Genomic DNA, 12,802 nt, shown 5'->3' with positions numbered 1-12,802 from the left:
CTCGCCCGGGCCGGGCCGGGATTCCCCGATAAACAGTGCCACCTCCCGGACAGTGCCACCTCCCGGACAGAGCCACCTCCGGGACAGAGCCACCTCCGGGACAGTGCCACCTCCGGGACAGAGCCACCTCCCGGACAGAGCCACCTCCGGGACAGTGCCACCTCCGGGACAGTGCCACCTCCGGGACAGAGCCACCTCCGGGACAGTGCCACCGCCCGGCCGGGCCTGCCCCTGCTCCTCCTGCCCCTTTTCCTGCCCCTGTCCCTGCTCCGTGCCCTTTCCCTGCCCCTGCAGAACCTCTGCCTTGCTGGGAGGGGTGATGCACGGGACAGGAGTATGACCTGTCCCTCGGGATGGTCCCAGAGCCACAGCATCCTCTTGTCACTGGCTTTGGATGGCTGCTGCAGGCAGAGCTGGGCTGAGGCAGAGCCTGGAGGGGTTCAGCTGCAATCCTTGGGTGTCTGTGCTGAGCTGGGGCTGCAAAAGGGTAAAGACCCCTCATGGCCACCCTGACAATCCCCCTGCCATGGGCATCTCCCCTGGCAGATCAGTGGCTTCTGGCAGGGGCTCATTGAGCCTGAGCTGATCACTGGTCATGCCTGGATGGAGGCAGCACTGTAACCTTGCTCTGCAAATGGGTAAACTGAGGCACAAAGCAACTATGCATGGAGAACTCAACCAGAGCCACAGAGACCTTCAAGGCAGAATGACCCAGGGCTTCTGTCCCCAGCCTGTCCCCACCCCTGTTGGGGGTGGCATTTTCCCCCCAGTTTTCTGCATGGCACCTCTTCTCCCTGCTGTAGTGGCTCAGAGAGAAAATAAAGCAGCAAGACGGCTTCCCTGCCTCCACCCAGCACTTATACTGCCTGATAAACAAAATGGAAATAAATCCTCCTGCGTTTGCAGCAAATAGGTCTCCATGGGGGGTTGCTTTCAATAATTCAAATGCTGTTGCAGAGCAGAGCCCACGCCAATGGGTTTTAATAAACACAGCCATAATGTGACATGCAATTTATTATTAAGCTTAAAACAGGAAGCAAAGATTTTAATAAAAGCACCAGGTTCCCTGTATCAGTCACAGCAAGTGGCGGGGTGCTGGCTGTGGGGGGAGGCTGGGCGAGCTGGCTGCAGGGACATGCAGAGTTGGCTTTGCTTTGCTTTGCTTTGCTTTGCTTTGCTTTGCTTTGCTTTGCTTTGCTTTGCTTTGCTTTGCTTTGCTTTGCTGTGTGCCCCTCAGTCTGGCACTGCAGGAATCCTGGGCAGTGCATGGAGACATGAGCCAGACCAGGGGAAATGGGGATTATTGCAAGGACAGGGTAAGGTGTGAAATGCTGCACCCTGCATGGCTGCTCAGCCACCCAGGGAAGAGCTCTGCCCTGGCATCACAGCTCGCTTGCAAGGTCAGATTAAAGCCTTGGGTTCAGTCCCTCTCTGCAAAACTTTCTCACCCACATCCCTTCCTAAGCCAGCTCCACCTGGGCAGCTCTTTTCTGCTCCACCCCTGGCTGCCTTTAAGAGGAGGCAGAGGCTGTGCAAGGTGAGATGATGTGAGGCACGGGGAGCAGCCGGTGCCTGGTGCTGCAGCAGGTACGTGTGCTGTCCACTGGGCTGCATGGGTGGCCCCTCCATGCATGGATTTGTTCAGGGGCTGGTGAAAAGCAAGAGCTTGTCAGGGAGGTGGCTCAGCTGAGGTGGCTCGGCAGGTCCAGCTGTGTCTGGTGGCACCTCTGTGTACAGGTGAGGGCTGAAGAGTGTTGCACCATCCCATATTCATCACTTAGCAGGTGCTGCTTTCTCCCTGTCCTTGCTGTAGGCCTACCTGGACACCTGAATGCTGGCACTTCCCCCCTGTGGTTTTTTTTTTACCTCCTCTCTTTGGTCTTGCAGCCTAGCTGTGCCCTTTCTGTTTGGGAAGAATCCTGCCAACCCCAGCACCCAGTCCTGCAGAGAGCAGCACAGCAGGTGGAAGAGATGTGAGAAGTGGTGCAGGGACTGCCCATACTGTTTCCCCGTGAAAAGGGGGTTTGTATGACTGCCCTGTGCTCTGGTTTGGGGAGTGTACTCAAGGAGAAGCAGCTCTGCTGACACAAGCTTTGCTTGTGTTAGATTAGACAACAGATAGTCCCTTCCCTACCAAGGCTGTGGGAGATGGGGAGCTTTGTCCCAGTCCAGCCAAATGACAGTCTGGGGCTGAACCAGCTCCAGGCACCTGCAGCTCCTATCTTAAGGAGGGCTTTCCAGCCAGATCAAGCCATGGCAGCAGCCTCTGTCCTCCAGCCTGGCTGGAGTGCTGGCAGGGCTGTGCGTGGGGCAGCTTCTGTGGACTCTTTAGCTGGTGTTGACAGCAGAGGTTTTATGCTGGGATTGATGCAGGGTAACACCCTCTGCTTCTGCCAGCACCGGTGCCTGCTGGAGCCTGTAAAAGGTTTTAACTTGAGACTGCTTTTTTTTTTTCTTTCTTTCTTTTTTTTTTTTTTTCTCGGCTGTGTCTGTTGAAAGCTCCACTTCCTCCGGCTTGAAAAGCCCAAGAGCTGCTGATGTGACTGTATCCATGACCATTACTGAGGCTGTGAGTGGAATGTTGACTCTGGATCCAGTGAAGGGACATGGTATCTTGCCTGTCCCTTTGAGGTGATGATCCCTGAGCAGATTCATCGGGAGAGCACCAGCCCAGGGGGGGCTGGAGGGTCCCCACACTCTCCTTCCATCACAGGTGACTTTTTGACCTTAGTCTCTGGTCAGATGGGGGAAAGACCATCCTTGGTAGTGTGTGGGGATGGTCCTGGGTGTATCTCCTCTTGTGTGCTCATCTCATGTCCTGGTTTAGCTCCCTGTGCTCTGGGCTTTCCCCTCTTCATGGCCATGGAATTTGGGACTGGGGTCAGACTCCACGGAGAGAGGGGGATGAGCTGGAGCAGGCAATAGTCCATGTGAGGGCACAACCTGCAGGGAGCACAGGTATCCCTCAGGGAGCGCTGGGGTGCGTTATCTCAAAGGCTCAGCAGGGACCTGCCTTATCGCAGCGCTGGTTGCTGTCTCTCCTCGCAGCCCTCTGTGCCCCGGGGCTGCTCTCTGTCACTGCTCTGCTCCGGAACAGCCGGAGGCAGGCGGAAATGGGAGCCCCCGTGCCTGGTCCCTGCCAGAGCTCACTGCTTCGGAAGTGGGGGGGTGTCTGCCTTGCAATTACTGCGCCTGTGGCTTGGCAGGCCTGAAAGTGTGAGTGATGGGGTCTGTGCAGAGCAGCCCCTGAGCCCTGCTCGGGAAGGGCTCATACCCATCAGCAGCTTTCCCCAGCTGTGCCTGCCACTTAGAGAATGCGGGAGGGGAGCGGGGGACAGCAACTTTGGGCTACTTGTAAAAACCCCAAATATTCACCTTGGCTGAATGTCCACATTGAAAGCACAGCCTGAGCCTTCCCCTTTAATAACCCTGCTCTCCCAGCCATGGCTGTGAGGAGAGGCAGAAGCTGCAACTTGCATTTCCCATTCCCCCCATCCACCTTTCCCACTTTGCAGCCACCTGTGGTGAAGGGCTGGGGTGTTCAGCATCTCTCCAGGACACCTGCTGGAGCCAGTCCTGCCCTCACAGGAGAGTTCGGGTGGGAAGAATAAAACAGAAAAATTCTGGGTTTGCACCTTAGCTGGTGTCAGGGGGAGCAAGAAGGTCCCGGGAAGGGACAAGAAGGTCTGGCATGTCCTGCAAGTACAGCTGCAGACAGGGGGTTGAAGGCCTCCATCCTGTAGATAACAAACCACCAGCCACCAGGCCGCTGTGTTGCAGGATGGGAGTGGCAGTTCCCCTGCAAGCATTTTGGGAGGGAGGATGGTGCTCAAGGATGGAGGAGCCAGAAATGAGTGATGCCAGCTCAACAGGGAGCTTTAAACATGGAGAACATCCAAAAGCACCGGGCCTATGAGGATGGTGTTGTCAGGAGTTGTCCAAAGCTCCAGCTCTCTCCCACTGCCGGCTTGCCCTGGCCTTGGGGAAGGAAGGGTTAAGCCGCAGGGCTCAGCAAAACAAGTGCTCTCTGAAAAGTCAGCCAAGCTACCCAAATGCTGGCCTCCCCTCTGCCCCCACCCTTATCCATCTCTCTTATCTGCCCTGGGCAAGAGCAGGGCATTTCCCCTCCGGTGACGAGGAGCAGAGCCGGCGGCAGGCGGAGGCGGGCTGAGGGCTCAGGGCCCGGGGGAGCCGCGGCCGTGGTGTCCCAGCTCTGGGGTGGCTGTGGAGGGCTGGATGGTCACCACGGGGCTGGATCCACGGAGAGATTCCCTCTCCCTGGCAGCCCCTCACTCCTGCAGCCCTGGGTGTCAGCCCCAGGGGAGCCTGGCTCACATCGAGGGGGTTACCAGCTCTGCCAGGGTTAGGTACCCTCTGGGCATGCTGTCTGAGGGCACAGCACTTTGGGGTGGCTCAGGCAGTCCAGGCGAGCTGGGACACAGCTCTGTCCGTGCTGGGGGTGAAGATGGAAGGGGCAGGGGGGCTGCAGTGGCAGCAAGGTGCCAGGGCATCTCTGGCAGTGTGTGAGCTCTCGACACGAGGCAGGCTTGGACGGGCTGTTTAATTAAATGTGAAGAGCTCTCACACTTCACAAGCTGCAGCCCTCGCTGCAGCCTGAGCGATCCTGGGGAAGAGCCCTTTTATTAAAAGAGAGAGAGGCTCTGGCTCTGCCAGGCAGCCATCAAACGGCACATTTAATTGTCTCGGCTCGTTTAGCTGTCGCACAGGGAGGGATGTGCTCGGAGCCCTCCAGCCCTCCCTGCACAGCCTCCCCGGCAGGCACACTGCTGCCTGCATCCTGGCGCTCCTGCTGCCCTCCAGGAGGGCTGGTGAGGGGGACACGGGAGATGAGCCTTCATCCCAGGTCAGCACTGGGGGCTTGCTTGGTGCCCTGAGGCTGAGCCGGGCTGAGCACTGGGGTTCAGAAGGGCTCGGGAAAGGGCCTGGAGAGATGGGAGCCTCCTGGGGCCGTGGGAGCTGCCTGGGAGACACAGGATAACTAAATGACAGCTTTAAAGTATCTGTGCTTATTCCCATGGCAGAACGCTTCTGGCTCTGAAGAGGGCATCCTACCCTGGTTGCAATGTGACCACCTCAGTGTATAAGCCATGGGACGGGCTGGCAATGGGTTGGGATAGTTGTGCTGCACCTTTCCTCTAGGAACTGAAGTCCTTGGAAATACCTTCTGGGCTCTGCACCCTCCCAGCAGCAGGGAACTGGCCTGTCCAGGGTGCACGTGGAGGGAGAACGGACCTGTGGGTGGTTTTGCTTTAAATCTGCTGGGTGATCCGCAGAGGCTGAACTTGGGTTCAGCTGCTGGCACTGAGTCCATCATCCTGGAGGAGAGGCTGTCTGGCTGGGTGATGGAAGATGCCCCTGGAGGGGGAGTCACAGCCTTTCCCGTGGCTGTGCAGGAGCAGCCATGCCAAAACTCGCCATTTGGAGAGGAGGGGGGGAAGAAAGAAAGATCAAGAGGAGGAGGAAATACATTCTTTTATCAAAGCCTCCTACTTCAAAGCTGTCCAGCCGAAGTGCTCCCCTTTGGTTTAATTTGAAGTGATGTTTCCTTCAGCATCTGCAGCTAAATGGTATCAAGCCAGGCTGAAATGGCTGGAAAGCCTGGAAAGGAAGGGCACTGTTTGGGAATGGCTCGAGGCAGACCTTCCCATCAGGGTCAGCCTTGAAGGCCTTTCCACAGGGATGAAAACTGCCAATGCTGGCATTTCTCATCCCCCAGCTCCTAGCATGGGATAACATCCAAACCCTTTTGGGAGCAGGAAAATTTCTTGTCCTGGGTGCCTGGGGTGGCTCCATCCCTCTGCAGTGGCTGCAGTGTCTGTGCCCTTGAGCAAGGGGGAGGCAGGAGATGGAGACGTGGGTGCTGCTCTGCCCCGAGGAACCAGTGCATCTCCCAGGCTTGTTGTTCCCAGCCCGCACCTCCCTGGAGATGCTTTGGCAGCCCCTGAACACAGGTGAGAGCTAAACCAGATTGCAGGGGTAGCAGGGGAAGGGGCATGAATCCATCTTCCTGATGAATACCTTCAAACCCTCTGGGAGTGGAAGAGGAAGGCCCCTGCTCCCAGTGCCTGGGGAATTTCTGTGTGGGGGCAGAGGGGAAAAACAGCAACAGTGGGGCACGTGCTGCACTGTCACAGCATCCCTTAACTACAAAAAAAAAAAAACAAAAAACAAAAAAACAAAACAAAAAACCCAAAAAAAACCTGACTGGGAGGCAAAGCAGCTGGCTTTTCCTGGGAAAGACCAATGTTCTGTCTGCTGCATAGGAACTGATTTTCCCCAGCTGGCTGGAAAGAAGCCGCTTTGAAAGCAGCTGTGCCCTGTCCCTGCTGGGGCAGCAGGGCTGGGTACCCCCTGGGCAGCATGTCTGGTCACTGGGAGGACAGAGGTGAGCAAAACAGGCCAGCTGCTCTGTAGAGAGGAAGAGGGACATGTCCTGGGAAACAGAAAGGTCATGGTCATCTCTTTAACCTCCAGAGGCCAAAACAAGGTTTTAATGGCAATGACTGCGCTGGCACTACAGCCACTGATCAGGAGGGAAAGTGAAGGACAAGTCAGCTCTTGTTGCACATGGAGAAGGGGTGCTCAGAGACATCTGTCTGCTGGGGACTGCTCATAACAGCACCTGCAATGCTTCTTCCACCCAAAAAACTTGAGTGTTGTCCAGCCAGGGGCTGCTTTAGGGAACTTGACTTCAGAGACTCATGATTGTGGCAGAGCTGGGACCCTGACCCCAGATTTTCTTAAATTGGCTCTCAGAGGGGAGATGCTCAAATACATGTTTGTGTTTGCAGTGATGGGAGCTCTGTGGAGCAGAAGGCAGCTGACCATGTGCTCTTTCCCATGCTTTCCTTGATATTTGGGAAAAGGTCTCTTCCAGTCTGAAGTTTTGAAGCTGTGTGAAGAGGAGAGGAGGAAAATAAATTCCTTCCACAAGAGTGGGGTAGAAGGAGCTGTAATTTCTCTTCTCCCAGTCCAGCAATCCCACATCCCCCACTGCAAATCCATTCCAGGACTGGTATGGCTGCTGCTTTCTCGACTCTCCCTCCTCCTCACCCCTCCTCTCCCTCCCCGCAGCTCCACCCCACGTGCTCCCAGCTGCTCTAGGAGGATGCAGGCAGGCGCAGAGTTCACGGGAGCCGTACCTGTGCTTTGTCTTCATCTGTCACCCCTCCTGACAGTCAGATCCATCTTAAACTGGGAGCGAGAGGGGAAGAGAGGGAAGCAATAATTAACCTCTGTGCAGGCCGTTCCCAAAATGCTGCAGTCTGGTGATGCACGAGGAGACATCCCTGACACTTTTATTGCTACTCCAGCGCCGTTCTGCGTCTGTAGGAGGTGATTTGGCCGGGCTGGGATACCTGAGACTTTCATTATGGTTGAAGAGCTGCTGGCACCCGCAGCCTTTCTTTATGGGTGTGTTAGTGAGGGCTCCCCACCACACTTGCTGGCAAAGCTGGAGGGCAAAACTCATTTGGGGTGTTTGAGGCTGAGCAGGGGTTTCATGGCTCAGCCCTTGGGGTGGGCACGAGGCGTGTGCTGGATTTGGGAGCTGAAGCTGTCTCTGGTATGGGGGCAATACAAGTGTGCAGAAGCAGAGCTGGTGTGTCACTCCAGCCCCAGGGTGAGCTGCCAGACATCTAGGGCAGGACCCCAGGTGTGACAGTGACAGATCACTGGTGTCAACCTTGGCCCACACCTGAAAGTTTCCTTGATGGGGCTTGAACTGGGGAGAGGGGCTGGGGATTTTTGGGGCTGTGCTGGACCATAATGCCATCTTGGCAAGGGACAATGCTGAACATCCCTCTGTCCCTGCAGCCTCCTGCCATGGGTGCTTGTGCCTGTCCTGGCACTCTTGGGGTCAAGTGGCCTCAGAGCCACCTCCCAGCAATGCTGGGACAGCAGTGACACTGCACAGCTGACAAATGCCAGCCACTCACCTGCCTGATTAGGGCCTGGTAGCAAAGAGCCCTGCAATTAAAGCAGCATCAGTGCCCAAGATCCATGAGCTTCAAAGACAGCAGTTGTTCCTGTAAACCCAATGGAGCCCATGGACAAAAACAGCCTAACCCCTCAAGGGAATCAGGAAAGGCATCCAAGGGTTGGTGTTTGGCTTGGTTCTTCTGCAGGATTGCTGTGCTGTCAGTTGGAGCAGTGGCTGTGTTTCAGAACATGCTCATACCTGCTCAGCAGATGTTGCACCCTCACCTTATAAGAGAGCAAGTTAAAAATTAGTGCCAAAAGCTCTTGGCAGTCAGACCTTGAGTTGTGCTGACCCAAAGTGGCTCATGGTCAGGCTGGTGGTGTATTGAACTCCTGGTCCTTCATGTGGAAGTGCAGAGGCTGGGGAAGGTGGGACAGCCCTGACCAGAGCTGGGAGCTGGGTATAGGTCCAGGTCCTGGTGTGGGATGTGCTGCTGTGCAGTGTTTTGCCATGTCCTGGATGTGGAAGGTCCTGTGGGTGGGGAGGAGACCCGAAAGGATTCCCTGGATGTGTCTTTGGGGTGGCACTGGCGTGTCCTGTTTGCCCATGAGATGGGTCACAGCTGCTGTTTCTCCCCAGAAACACTCCCAAGCTGTCCCAGGGCTGGGAGCAGTGGGAGCCTGGTTTCAGGTCCCACTGCTGTTCCCAGGATCTGCAGAAAGGAGCAGCCATCCAAGGGCTTGAGCCTGCTGGACTGGAGAGTCAATGGGATCCAAATGAAGAGAAAACCACTTTAAAAAAAAAAAAGATCCATTTTGTTTTTCACTTGTTTTAGCAGTGAGAGGGGCTGAAATAAGCCTTTCCACTAAGGTGGTTTAACCAGCTCTTGGGATCTGCAGAGCAAACTGGGATCCTTTGCTATGTGTCTTTGTCATAGGGATCCTTTATGCAAACCCAAGTTAAGCTGTCGGTGTTTGTAGACAGGTTGATATGATCTGTCCTGAGTATTTCTGAGATAACTACAGAGGATCCTGGCATCTCTTCCAGCCTTGAATTTTCTAGTTGCAGCCTTGGTCCTGGCAGCCTTGGTCCTGCCTGCTCTGAGTCCTGGCACCCATGTCTTAGAAACTGTCAGCCCCATCAGTGTCCCCAGACTGTTTCTAAGGGATCTATGCCAAGCCATCAAGAAGGACAGAGGTGGCTTCTGCCATTTGGGCCAAATTCCTAATGGAAGACACTCTAGAGAAAACACAGTATTTGCAGGTAGGAAGATGTTGTTTGTATCACTTGGAAATGGGGAAACTGAGGCAAGGAGGATGAGGCTGACTTTCCCAGCTGAGGGAAGGACCTGGTAGCAAGCCCAGAGACAACTCAGAAGTCTTGTAAGTCTTCCCTCTTCCAGCTGCAAAAGCATCCAGTGGGAACAGGCCAGCAAACTGAAGAAAACCAGTCCCAAAGTTTCCAGCTCAGCCTTCAGGGCCTACTTTGCCAGTGGTGCAGGGGGAAAATGCTTCTGAGCCCCTGAAATGTCCCAACAGGCTGCAGATGAGCCCGCGCCCAGGCGCTGCCAGCTCCCTGGCTCCTGAGAAGCGGGAATCTTGGCCTTTCCCTGCACAGATGGGGGTTTAATCAGGAGCAGTTCAAGCACATGGGTGTTCAGCACTAATCCAATTTCCCTCCATTCATTAGGGTGGTTATTCATCACTCGGGAATCACGAAGGCTGCGAGTCCATGTGGATGTGAGAGCGGCAGCGCTGCTCGATGTGAATGTGACCATGAGCTCCTTCCTTGCTGCTGAGCCTGACTGTGCGTGGGGAAGGCAACAGAGCTGCTGGGGGACCTCAATCCCTTCACAACAAATTGCAAGACATGCTACACCAAGCTCTGGGGATCAGGTAATCTCAGGCTTGTCCAGCAGTCTTATGGGAAACTGGCTCAAGCACAGGTTAATGCACACAGACAAGGAGCTGCTGAGCTGGGAGAGGATCTGAAGTGATGGGAACTTGTGGCCTTGCTAGACCCATCCACTAGACCCATCTCCTCATGCTCGGGGATCCCACAAAACAGAGGGTTTAACAAGAAGGTCCCAACCCAAGCTGGAGAAAGGCCACGGTCTGTGAGACAGAGCTGTGGGGAGTGTGTGAAGGAAGGGCCATCCCTGCAGGCTGGTCACACTCAGGTGTGTGAAGGAAGGGCCATCCCTGCAGGCTGGTGACACTCAGGTGTGTGAAGGAAGGGCCATCCCTGCAGGCTGGTGACACTCAGGTGTGTGAAGGAAGGGCCATCCCTGCAGGCTGGTCACACTCAGGTGTGTGAAGGAAGGGCCATCCCTGCAGGCTGGTGACACTCAGGTGTGTGAAGGAAGGGCCATCCCTGCAGGCTGGTCACACTCAGGCACAGCACCACCCAGAACAGCCCCTGGTGAGGCTGCACAGGGAAGGCATCAGCCTTGGGTGCACGTTTGCTTCTTCCACCTCTGCCAGTGGTGCCTGGGTAGACAGGGCAGGAGGCTACCAGAGCACGTCGTGACTGTGCTCTGGGACCCTGGCACCCAAGAAGAAGATAAGATGTGTATTTCCCTCTGCTTCTTTCCCCCATATGTGAAGCTCAATACCTTTGCTTTCCAGACAAACAGCAAGGTTTGCACAAACAGCTAGGATGTTCCCTTTCAATTCCCAACTCCTGTTATCAGTGTGAGTATTCTGGCCATTAAAGGCAAAAATGTAAATTATCCTCCATGGTGGGTGTAAATGTTGGTGCAGTATGAATGAAAGGGGCTGAAGACATGGAGGAATCAAAAGCTGTGGAGTGAATGCAAGTGTGAGTGTTGTCCTGGAGCCTTTAATCCCCAGTGAATGTAGATGGCCCTTGAACCATGGCTCGCAGGGACGAGAGTTACTGCCCTGCCCCAGGGAACTAAAGAGTAACTACTAATTAGTGGCTGGGGAGGTAATTCTGATTATCATGAGGTATCTGGGGACCTCTGGGTCATCGCCATAGGGCACCTGGGCTGTGAGCAGGTATTTAACCATGTTCTGGGTGAACCAAACTGGCTCCCACATCCTGGTCCTGCAGACACACTTGAGGGTCTCAGCACAGACTGCTGGAGGGGCAAGGGACAAAAGCTGCTTACCACCCACAGAGATGACCTCTCATGCCTCTGGCCTGTCTGTCTGTCCATTCTGTGCCCTCTTTGCCTGGGAGCTGGGTATTAATGCATCTGAGATGCTGTGCTTCTCTCAGCCTATAAGGTGAATCAAGCTTTGGGGACCTGAAGTAAACCCCAAGCTGCTTATTGGCATGTGGGTTCCTTGGCCTCTTCACTTGGCCCTTTTCTTTCCTCTCTTCCGTGGGATTTCTCCTCTGACTGACCCCTCAGTCCCACCACCTGAACTCCTCATTCATTCAGTCTCCAGCTCATGGCATCTTCCAGAACCTCCCTGGCATCTTCTCAGCCCCCTGCCCTCCCCGAGCCCGTGTCCCCTCCCTGTGCACACCCCACTTCCCAAGCCCTGGCTGAGCAGCAAGGCACTAACACCGGCACCCTTCCACCTTCCGAGAGGGGCTGCTGGTGCTTTGATGGGAGCAATCCATCTCCATCATTGTAATGACCGTTCCCATTAATCGGCCATAAACTAATAAAGTAAGCACTTTCCCCTCCACACCCCCCCCCAACTTCATTAAGTCTTTAGTACATTAATATGTCTTACTTAGTGTCTGCTTTGGCCTCTGGTTTTGTGGTTGGTTTTGGGTTTTTTAGTTTGTTTTGGGGTTTGGGGTTTTTGTTTTGTTTTGATGGGGGTTTTTTGGGTTTGGGGGTTTTTTGCTTGTTTGTTTTTCTTTTTTTTTTTTCTTTTTTTTTTTTTCCTGTGGGTAGCATGGGTTTACTTGCTGATGTTATTCCCTGCAGCCCCAAGGAAGCTTTGACAGCCTAGGTCATCCTTACATCAGCAGGAACATCATGCGTGCTGATGAGCTGAGAAGAAAGGGACATGGACAGGGATTGGGGCGGGGGAAGGAGGGAGGGAGGGAGGAATAAAAGATCCCGTACACCTCCAAATTAAATTTGTGATGCCTGGCATCAGATGGGCCCGCAGCCAGAGATTAATTCGACTGATCAAGTTATAAAGAGCGCTGAGGCAGGTAATCAATCTTGGAGCTGTCAGGCGAATAGGCAGCAGTATTAACCTGGCAGGACTCACACACACACACACACACACACACACACACACACACACACACACACACACGCTGAAGCCTTTTTAATTCCTTTCACATTGACTATTATTTCCCAGACCTGTTTATTTGGAAGGGCTGGGGGTGGGGGGTAGTGGTGCTTTGCTCTCTCCTCCCTCCCTGGCAGAAAAAGCCCCATTCAAGCAGAGCATCCTTCTCTCCCTCATGCACCCACCAGCTCTATGTGCAAAGGGGAAGTCCTTTGACGTGAACTTAGAAGGCTTTACCATCAGTTTTCCAACTGCATTTTCTTCTGGATACTGAGAAGACTCAGGCTGGGTTTCCTTCTCTTTCCAGACTGTGGTAGTGGTGCCACTCTTTGCCACCAGCCCTCTGGCTGTGACTGATCCCAGGCTTGTGGTGCTCTGCCCGGGACACCCCCAGTCACTCAGAGTCCCCATGAGACTCTGGAGGGTCACAGAGCCACTGTTCCACTCTGGGCCAGCTGCAAACTGCAGCTCCTTGGGGCTGAGTCAACAGAGCCCATAGTGGATGAAGGCCAGGACCTGTCTTTGAAGGTCTTCCTTAGGAACGGGGTGTAAGCAGACGAGCTGTGGTGGGAGCTGGGCAGCTCCCTGCTTGGTCTGAGGCTTGGGAGTAGCAACCTGCTGTCAGCAGAGGGGA

This window comes from Passer domesticus, chromosome 8 (genome assembly GCF_036417665.1).
Source record: "Passer domesticus isolate bPasDom1 chromosome 8, bPasDom1.hap1, whole genome shotgun sequence".
NCBI classification, from domain to species: Eukaryota; Metazoa; Chordata; class Aves; order Passeriformes; family Passeridae; genus Passer; species Passer domesticus.
The sequence above is the reverse complement of the archived record's forward strand: the minus strand, read 5'-3'. Positions refer to the sequence as shown.